The 9,486-nt window shown below is 34.9% G+C and overlaps 1 protein-coding gene across 8 annotated transcripts in view; it reads left to right on the top strand.

Annotated features, from left to right (window-relative positions):
* The first annotated feature begins 226 nt into the window (after positions 1 to 226).
* Positions 227 to 9,486, top strand: part of LOC127956808 (ELKS/Rab6-interacting/CAST family member 1) — a 191,761-nt gene continuing 182,501 nt past the window's right edge. For 3 of the 8 annotated variants that reach the window (XM_052555022.1, XM_052555020.1, XM_052555025.1), the window contains exon 1: positions 230 to 477. The gene's annotated coding sequence lies outside the window, so the exon portion shown is untranslated. Of the gene's footprint in view, positions 478 to 9,486 lie in introns of all 8 variants that reach the window. The other 5 variants (XM_052555019.1, XM_052555018.1, XM_052555026.1 and 2 more) reach the window with 4 other exon arrangements.

Here is a 9,486-nt window from a genome sequence, read left to right as displayed (position 1 = left end):
TCACTAATATAATTATTGTAACTGTTAAGGATTTAAAGGATTAAATATAAAATAGAAATATGATACATATATACAAATATATGATATACATATTTTCTATTTTTCTATACAAAATATGTGTGCATGTGTGTGTGTGTATAAAGAAAACAAAAAAGGAAAGAAAGAAAGAACAAGCTGCTACATTTGAAGCCCACTGTATATATCCTCTATGGTGACATTTAAAATAAGGTGCAGGAGCGCTCGTGCACGTCTCGGCGGTCATGGAGGCCAGTGTCGGGCGCGCGCATCCCGGTTCGTTACGTCACTTGAAGCGCCCTGGCTCGTAGCTCTGGTAAAGAGAGGAAGAAAACGACAGAAGTACTCTAAAACAGGGCTTTCCCCGCCGTTATCAGCTCTCAAAGTGATAACGGTCCGTCTACAACAATTGATACAGGCACAGCCACCTCACCAAACCGGACTAACCGCTTGTGGAAGAAGGTAAGGAGCTTTTGAAAGTGGTTTTCCTCAGCTGAAGAGTCTGAACTGCTCGGACACAGCCCATTGATAGTGTGGGATTACGTGGAGATATATCTTTCCGTTCCACACTAACGGTCTATATACGTTCGTATGCGCCTAGACAAACTAGAAGGAAGGTAAATAAAGCTGAGATTTCACAATATGCGCACTAGAAACTGTTCAAATGAAACGCTGTTGCGCCAGCAAGCAATGGAGGAACAGGAGGAGGGGAAAAAAGAAAAACATACACACATATTCCGTGTTAGAGAGGAGTCTCGTTCCAGTGGCGAGTTTATGATTCGAGACAAACAGCTATAGTGAGACAATCTGGACACTATTGTGTGGTAAAACCCGCTGCGAATCCGTCCAAAGCTTCAGCCCAGGCGGTGTCAAGCTTCTTCAAGAGGAAGCCCTGTGACTACATGAGCATTTCAGACTTTCATTCCTGATTTTTTTGCTTATTTCCCATCTAGAACAGATTTAAAGCGTCCGCAAGGCGTTTACTAAATATCCGCGATTTGTTACAAAGTATCTCCGCACTCTCTGTGACGTCAGCGGGAAAATATGTATCGGTTACAAAATATCTCTTGTGTCTGTTCAACAGAAAGTATCTCCCCGCTGGGGAAATATTTACCCATACTCCAAACGGAGAAGTTGTGTTTATTATTGAGCAAACACTCCGTCAAACACAGCAGTGTTGTTTAAAAGCAGATGAGGTTGTTGTTGTAGGATACAGCAGGTAGTTCAGTCGGTAGTTTATTCCTTCATAATTAGATTTTTTTCCCTAACAATTCATGTTTTATTCGCTCATTAATTGCATGGACTATGCATAGTATATTTGCACTAATTTATTACACACACACACACACACACACACACACACACACACATGTAGTGATCCTACAGGTGTCTTGCACATCAGAGCTTTGGTTCAGTACTGTTTTGTTTATCCTTGTTTATAGAAGCCTGTGGTTGTTTTAATGTTCCCCCATGTCTAATCACAAGACATATCACACATTTTGCTGTGAATATTCTCAATAGAATAGACCAACAGTGATTTGATAACCATGCCGAGGAAGTCTTTTCTTGGTTTCTCGGTTGTGTACATCTCAGCATGTTTTTTTTTTTTTTTCTGTTGCAACATTAGGTCTATATTTTCAGTCTGCTGGATCAGTCCTGTGTATCTGTGACTGGGCTGCTTGTGTCAGGAAGCTGGAACTGAGGTCTTTCTGACATAGGATTACTGTAATGTCAAGCCGACCTGGTGTGAACTCATACACAAACAAACATGTGTGACTAGCATTCTTTATTTTTAAATGAACAAATACCAAAATCTATATGTATAGATCAGGGTGACTGATGACGGATCACATTTATTTATTTTAATTGTATTTTTTTTATTAATTTGTGTATTATTTATATTACTTTTTTATTTAAATAAACTTGATTTATTATGCACTTTTATTAAACTTTTCTTAAAATTTAAATTGAAAACACAGTTGAAAACATAAAATGTTTGCTATCCATCAACAAAGTTGTCAGTAGATTTTGGAAAGCCGGTAACCTCAAAATGGCCAATAATATTGTATTAATCTGTTTTTCAATGGGTTCATATCTTCAGCATGCAGGGGAATACTTCTGGCCTCCAGGGTTTGTGTCTGTATCTTCTCAGAGCTGGAACTTTCCCAGGAACTGATTTGACACCTGTTTTGGATCATACCTGCTGTCTGTTCACAGTGTTCAGTGATGGGGGTGACTGAAGTACTACAAAAAAAGATCTAAGCACAGTCTAAAACCATTTATTGGTATTTTAGTAGGGAAAAATCATACGCGGCAAAAGCGTAGATGTTTGTTTGAATAAATTGAGACGTATTATCAAGATAAACTGCTGAGATTAGGCTGTATGTGACTGACCTGTCTCCTCTTTTTAAGATCGGGCCAGGTCTTCATTTTTATTTCATCTCTGGAGGGTGTAATACATGAGAAATACAGGGAGGCGAGTGATTCTTAAACTCTGAGACACGCAGGAAAGTTTGTCTTGTGTCAGCGTGTACCAGCATGCTTTCATTTCTCAAGGGAAAGGTGTTGTTCTGTTGGTGGTTTTGAAGCTGATATAAAATGTATTTTTACTTTTGGATATGTGGATGTGTTATGCAATCTGGTGTGTTAAGAGAAACACTTTTTGAAATGGTGAAGCCATGGTGGGTTACAGGATAGGTTTTAAGGGTTCATCTGGATTTTAAGTTCTTAATGCCTCATGATGTAATGCTTGTAACATATTTTATTTTAAGATGTAAACAAACGTCTTTATTTTTCTAGATTATTATTATTTTTTTTTTTTTTTTTATCAGTTGATATTAGATATTTATTAGATATTTCCTCTTATTTTTACATTTAGATTGGCATTTGTCATAGTCTATAAAATGTAAGTTAATCTTTATAAACATTAATATTAATAATCAGAAACTGCATATTATTGTTTTAATGTCTGAATTCACCTGTTTTAAAAATAATTAGACTTTTAAAAATATATGATATATATTGATATATATATAGGTTAAGCATTTACAATTAAATATCTAATATCCAAATATATATATATATATATATATATATAAAAACGTGTATTTAGGCATGTAAAAAATGAAAAACTGGTAATCATTTTCAAATTTGAATGAAGATTATATTTTATAGTGTAAAAATGTGAATGATCATTTCCTATACTTTTACAATTAATTATGCAATATAATTTAAAGCAATTTTTAGATTGCTTTTGCCATCATCTAACACTCACTTGAAGTTAATCTTTATAAACAATAATAATTAAATAACACTTAAATGTAATAGTCATATAATTATTCACATTACAATGTCGGACCTGCGGCCCCCACGAGGGAACATTTTTATAAAAATAGTAAATTATGTTTATCTGAAAGTGTAACGATGCAAACAGGTTTTCTGTAAGGAGTAGGTTTAGGGTTAAGGGATAGTAAATATCGTTTGGTTAGTATAAAAATAATAGTAGTCACTATGGAAAGTCCCCACAATTCACGGAAACAAACTTGTGTGTTTTATTTTGAATTAATTTAGACAAAATTGTATTTAATAGAATTTTAATGTTTGGCTTTTATTGATTATTGGCCAAAATAAAAGTTATTATATACTTGTCAGTATTGGCCATAATCTGGGACATCATTTTAATATGAAATATCTTTAGCAGTAGCACAGAATCCTCATTAAAGCAGTGGCATGATATTCATGTGTGATGTCTCCTCAGTTGTGTGTCCTCTGCTGACCCTTGTTGAACAACATCACAGCGAACACACATTCATGACGTCTTTCACAATTACACCTGCCTAAAAACGCAACAGAAACTCAATAACTGTGCTGAGCAGAGGAAATAGAGGGAGTCCCTCGTGTGGTTTAGCATGTCTGGTGTGGGCAGCCTATCTTTGACCTAGTTAACTCTCACAAACAGACTGACTGACAGACAGGGGACGAGAACCTGTCAGGCCAGAGAAGAAAAGCACATTCAACACAGGCTCTCTCGTTTCATGCTGCTAGCAGGTCAGGACTGGAGATGAGAATTGATTAGTTGATCCGGAGTCTCAGAGGAATGATGTGTTTGCTGAAGAGTTTGTAAAAACATCTTTGGCTTATAGCTCTAAAGCTGTGGGTTTGGGAAACTGTAATGTGTAATATGGGAATCACTTTAGTGGTTCTAGCTTCTGTACCATTCTGTTATGTAATTATTCTGTTGTTTTACAGTATATATATACAATAACATTTCTAAAACTTTAATTGAAATTAAAATGAAATAATAAAATCTATAATAGTATTTCAGTGTTACGAAAATATCACTGGTTTTTCATGATATTGATAACACAAAACCAACATGATTCTGAGCCAGATAATGCAATGTGAAAGAGTCAAGGCAGGAGGAGGAAGACGAAATCAAACTCTAGTTCAGATCAACGATCGAACAGTGTGAAAACAGCCTACAGCTGCTTTGGCCTTGCAGAGCTTGTTTGGATCCGGTTTCGGAGGAGTTCGGTCGATCTTCTACCCTTGGTGATTCTCTAAAGAAAACTTTGAAATGCTTCACCTCTTCTATTTCCTTCATCCTCCAGAAATCCTCTTAGCTGATATACAGTAGTGTTACTCCTTGAATCACTTCCAAACTCTACGGACACTCTTGTCGACAGATAAGAAACAATAGCTTTTTTTTTTCTGAACTGAACTTTGAGTAAATACTGTGTAAAAAACTGGCTATTTGTTTTCAATGCAATTAGTAGACCAAACATACTCTATACTCACTATAAAAAGGTAAATGATTAGTAAGTCTTGGAAACTTATGTTTTACATTTAATTAATTCATCAAAATAAGTTAAGTTTAAACTGATATTGTTAAAATATATTGTTAAAATATGTGCATTTGTTAAGTGATAGGATTTACTTTAAACCTTTTTCACTCAGAAACTGCTAGTAAAATGCTAGTAGTTTCTTTATTTCATTACAGTAATCATGAAATTTAGTTTTATTTTTATACTATGTACAAACACTGCAATGCTGCCAGATCTGGAAATATCTGAGCCAAATTTGGCAGTATAGTTAATATAATTGTTCTTTTCAGTGTGTTTATTTGACATCTGATTTTTCATTCAATTTTATTATGTATGCTTAAATATCTGCTATATTGACCATCAACTACCATTGAGTCTCTAGATATAAATATCTGAGCTGACATTCAGAAACAATGAAAACACGTAGGTTTTGCGGAGATTTAACATGCTTTCTTTGACTTCCTATTGAGTTATGTCACCCGTCATCTCATCCTTTCCCATATTAGAAACAAGGCTCTCAGGTCGCATATCTGTCAGATATCCGATTCGTGTTCTCAGTTACCTGGATTTTGAAGGCAGAAGAGCAGGTTTAAGTGGATGTGGATGTGGATTGAATGAAATGCGCTGTGGTTGTAGTTGTTTGAATGCTGATGAATCAGTGCTGCCGTCTAGATGTTCAGTGATGTGAAGTGACAGACCGTCAGGCATCAGGCAGAGCGTTTTAAGTGAGCTCAAAGCTGACCTCTGTTCCCGCCTATAAATACAGAAGCAGAGGCAGGCACACGCCGTCCCAGTGATGCTGTAACCGAGGCGAGAGGGAGGCAGAACGATTCATAGGGTTAGATGTTTGAGAAACAGGACTTAGCCAAAAAAAATACGGTAACATCAAGCAGATACTTTAAATGTAGACTGTATTGATTGTTGTAGGCACTAGACAGCTTTGCAGTGTGAAATGCGAGTTGCTGACTGTAATTTAGGGTGTGGGCTTGGAACGTTTGATCATGTATTCTGACTCAGCACTCCAACCATTACTTTAAAAGGTTTGACTCAGTTTAGCTGTATGTCGTGAGTCATGAGCAAAATAAAACACATTCCTCTAGTGGTGTTATTATCCTCTTTATAGAACTGGGTCATACATATAGCGAATATTCACAATATAGTTGTTATGATTTATTATAATTTGTCATTGTTTCTATTGTCCTCATTAGTAAGTCGCTTTGGATAAAAGCATCTGCTGAATGAATAAATGATTAGGATAAATGCTATATAAAATGAAAAGAAACATCACAAATATGGAATATCACATTCACAGTGAGTTTAATGTACATTTTAATTGGTTTGTTATAAATTTAATTTAAATAAACATTTTGTAATGAATGTTACAGTTTTATTTATTTCAATTTTTTTCAAAACTTATTGGAGTAAGTTTTGCAAAATAAAATACTACTGCCTTTTTACTTTATAAAATTAAATGTTTTACTTGCCATTTCATTTTAATTTGTGAAATTTACTAGCAATTTTTAAGTGAAAATTCTAAGTAATTCTTTCTTCTGTGTGTGTGTGTGTGTGGAGAGAGAGAGAAATAGAGGAGAGAGAGAGAGAGAATGTATGTGCTGCTCAATTAATCGAATTTCTAATTGCGATAACAATATGGCACATTTTTTATATAATTTAAAGAAGAAACCAATCCGATCGATGTATAGTTGACATTTAAGGCTTAATACTAAAAGCACTAAAAGTGTTTCAGTTAGTGTTTTCAGCTTGTTTATTTTCATATAAACATATATCATGCAGTTGCATCTAACAATTGTATAAATATTCAATGTAAATTGTGATGACCTTAATAATAAAAATTTCAATGGAATAATCATCAATTATGATTTTTGTTGTAATTGTGCAGCTCTAATACATACATATATATATGATGCATGAGAGCTATATACCAAAGATTGTATTTAAAGGAAAATGTATGATTCTATGTTTGTTTTTAGTGAAAACCCTTATTTTTTATTTATTTTTTTTAAACTGACTTTTATTACATTTTTGCTTTAAAATTGAGTCTGTTTAACCAAAATGCTTAAATCTGACCACACTTTTAAGAAAATTCAGAATAATATATTTAAATAACAAGATTGTTTTTTGGATTATGAGCTCATTTATGAGTAAGAATAGCGTAATGGCATTTCTTGTCAAGTTTGAGTCAGTCTTTCTGCTGTTTTTACTGTCCTCTCTTCGCATTAGTTTCCTCTCTTACATCTCTCTCACTTTGAAAGCACAGCCTTTCCAGAGGCTTGAACATTCATTTTTAGCATTTGGAGTAGGTTTTATTTATTCTTATTTGTAAATAAAATACTTTTTCTAGATATATTAAAAATAAGTTACTACAGTACTTCTATAGTTTCCCGTTCTTTGCGCGATTGAATAGTAGACATTGGTTTTGGCCTGTTTTTGTGTGTGAGGAATGAGGATTTAGGCCAAATGTAATGGAAACTTACTGTTCCATGAGGCAGACTTACATTGTGAAAATCCCTGTCGAAGAGAGCAGAGCAGATCGCTGTAATAGAAGGAGATATGGCTGGAAGGAGGGATTGAGAGATAAAGAAATGGAGGGAGGGTACCATTTCTTGCTGTGTCCACTGTCCAGGTGTAATCCACCTGCCCCAGGGCGAACCAGATGGCCAGGACTGCCATAGTTCTTAAAGGAACAGTTCACCCTATAATTAACAGTGTGGTTATATGCTTAGTTTCCTTTATTTAACTTAAGCTTAAGTATGCTTTTTTTGGGCTGCAACTTTAAAACATTTCAGAATGAAAGTGTGTGTACAAATTTCATAGCTTGCTGTTGGTCCCTAAGTGACTGCCAACCCCAGTTTCAACTCTGCCCCTCCTCTTAGACATGTGATACATTCCCATTATTTCTGAATGACTCTCTCTAGATGTCCTGATCTCCTTGGATCTGCCCTGTTTAGCTGAAGCCTGTTCTGTCTTGATCTCATTGCAGTGAATATATATATATATTTTTTGTCATGGTACACTTGCTGCTCTGCTGATTTGAGCAGTTAAAATGGCAAATCAGCAGTTGTAGATTTGCATATTGTTTTGCATACTGTATGATTTTGAGATCCATCTTTTCAAACTGAGGACAATTGAGTAACTCATTCGCAACTATTACAGAGGGTTCAAATGCTTACTGATAATTCAGAAATACCATGCATTAAGAGCTGGGGGAAAATCAGTATGAAGATTCTTATTTTGCATATATATATATATATATATTTTTTTTTTGCTTTTAGTACTGCCCCTTAGAAGCTTAGAAGATTCTTACCAAAATGTTACTCAGGAGTCAAAATTTCAATTTACCCTGATCTTCAAAATGCAAAAAAGTTTTCAACCCCTGGCTATTAATGCATGGTATTTTTTTCTGGAGCATCAGAGAGCTGTTCTGTAATAGTTGTATATGAGTCCCTCAGTTGTCCTTGGTGTGAAAAGATGGATCTCAAAATCAGCTGAACTACAGCAGGCAGTTTAACCATTCAGGACAAACAAGGGACTCATGAACAACTATCACAAAAAAACAACAACAACACAACTGTGGATCATTCAGGTAACAAGACAGTATTAAGAACCAAGGGGATGTAAACGTTTGAACGGGGTCATTTTTATAAATTCAACTATTATTTCTCTTGTGGACTATATGTAAATATCTTTATGATCCCTCTTATTTTGCTAAAATAGGCTAATTAGCATTTTGCATATTCTGCAAGGTGAATGTTAACGTTTGACTGAATGAAGTGCCAAACAGGAATAGTATAAAAGATGAATATATAAAATGTAAATATATGCATTGAAAATATATTTGTAGAAATATAAATGCATAAATCAGAATATATATATTTATGAATCATAATATATAAATGTGATAGCTACATTTTATAGACTAGGACGATTAAGGTATAAAAAGGCTATTACATAAGTGCGATAAGTGCAGGCATTTAAAACATGTTGTCTCAGCTTCAGGGAATGTGACGGGTTAGACATGCCCCCTGCTTTAAAGATTTGGCTTCCGTTCATCAGCAGCAGAGAAAGGAGATCTGCGGTCTCGCTGCCCCCTCTGCATCTCATCCGTTCTCTACTTGAGTCTATCACAGCTTCTGCAAACTGTTCCTCCATGAGACTGGACTGTTTTGATTCTTTACTCTTTCTTTGTATCATGTTCTTTCAATTCAGTTCCGTTCAAGTTTATTTGTATAGTGCTTTTCATGATATAAATCGTTGCAAAGCAACTTTACAGAAAATTCAGTTTCTACCATATTTAGTAGTAGCTTATCACTGTGACTGTCAGTTAATGCAGAGACATAGAGACATAATTAGCATAGCTGCTGTTCCAACCAGGTCAAATTAAATAGTTTAACCCGAGCTAAAGAATATTAATGTGCGTTGGTTTGATCAGTTATTACTGCAGAACAAGATTATGAGATGCATTATTTGAATGCTTGACTAAATAGATGTGTCTTTAATCTAGATTTAAACAGAGAGAGTGTCGGAAACCTGAACATTATCAGGAAGGCTATTCCAGAGTTTGGGAGCCAAATGTTCTGTATAACATATTTGTGTATGTGTTTGATAGTCCAAAGTATCAGTCTGAAGG

Source organism: Carassius gibelio, chromosome B4 (assembly GCF_023724105.1).
Source record: "Carassius gibelio isolate Cgi1373 ecotype wild population from Czech Republic chromosome B4, carGib1.2-hapl.c, whole genome shotgun sequence".
Classification (NCBI taxonomy): domain Eukaryota; kingdom Metazoa; phylum Chordata; class Actinopteri; order Cypriniformes; family Cyprinidae; genus Carassius; species Carassius gibelio.
Note: the sequence above shows the minus strand (reverse complement) of the source record. Positions and strands in the feature narration are given on the sequence as shown.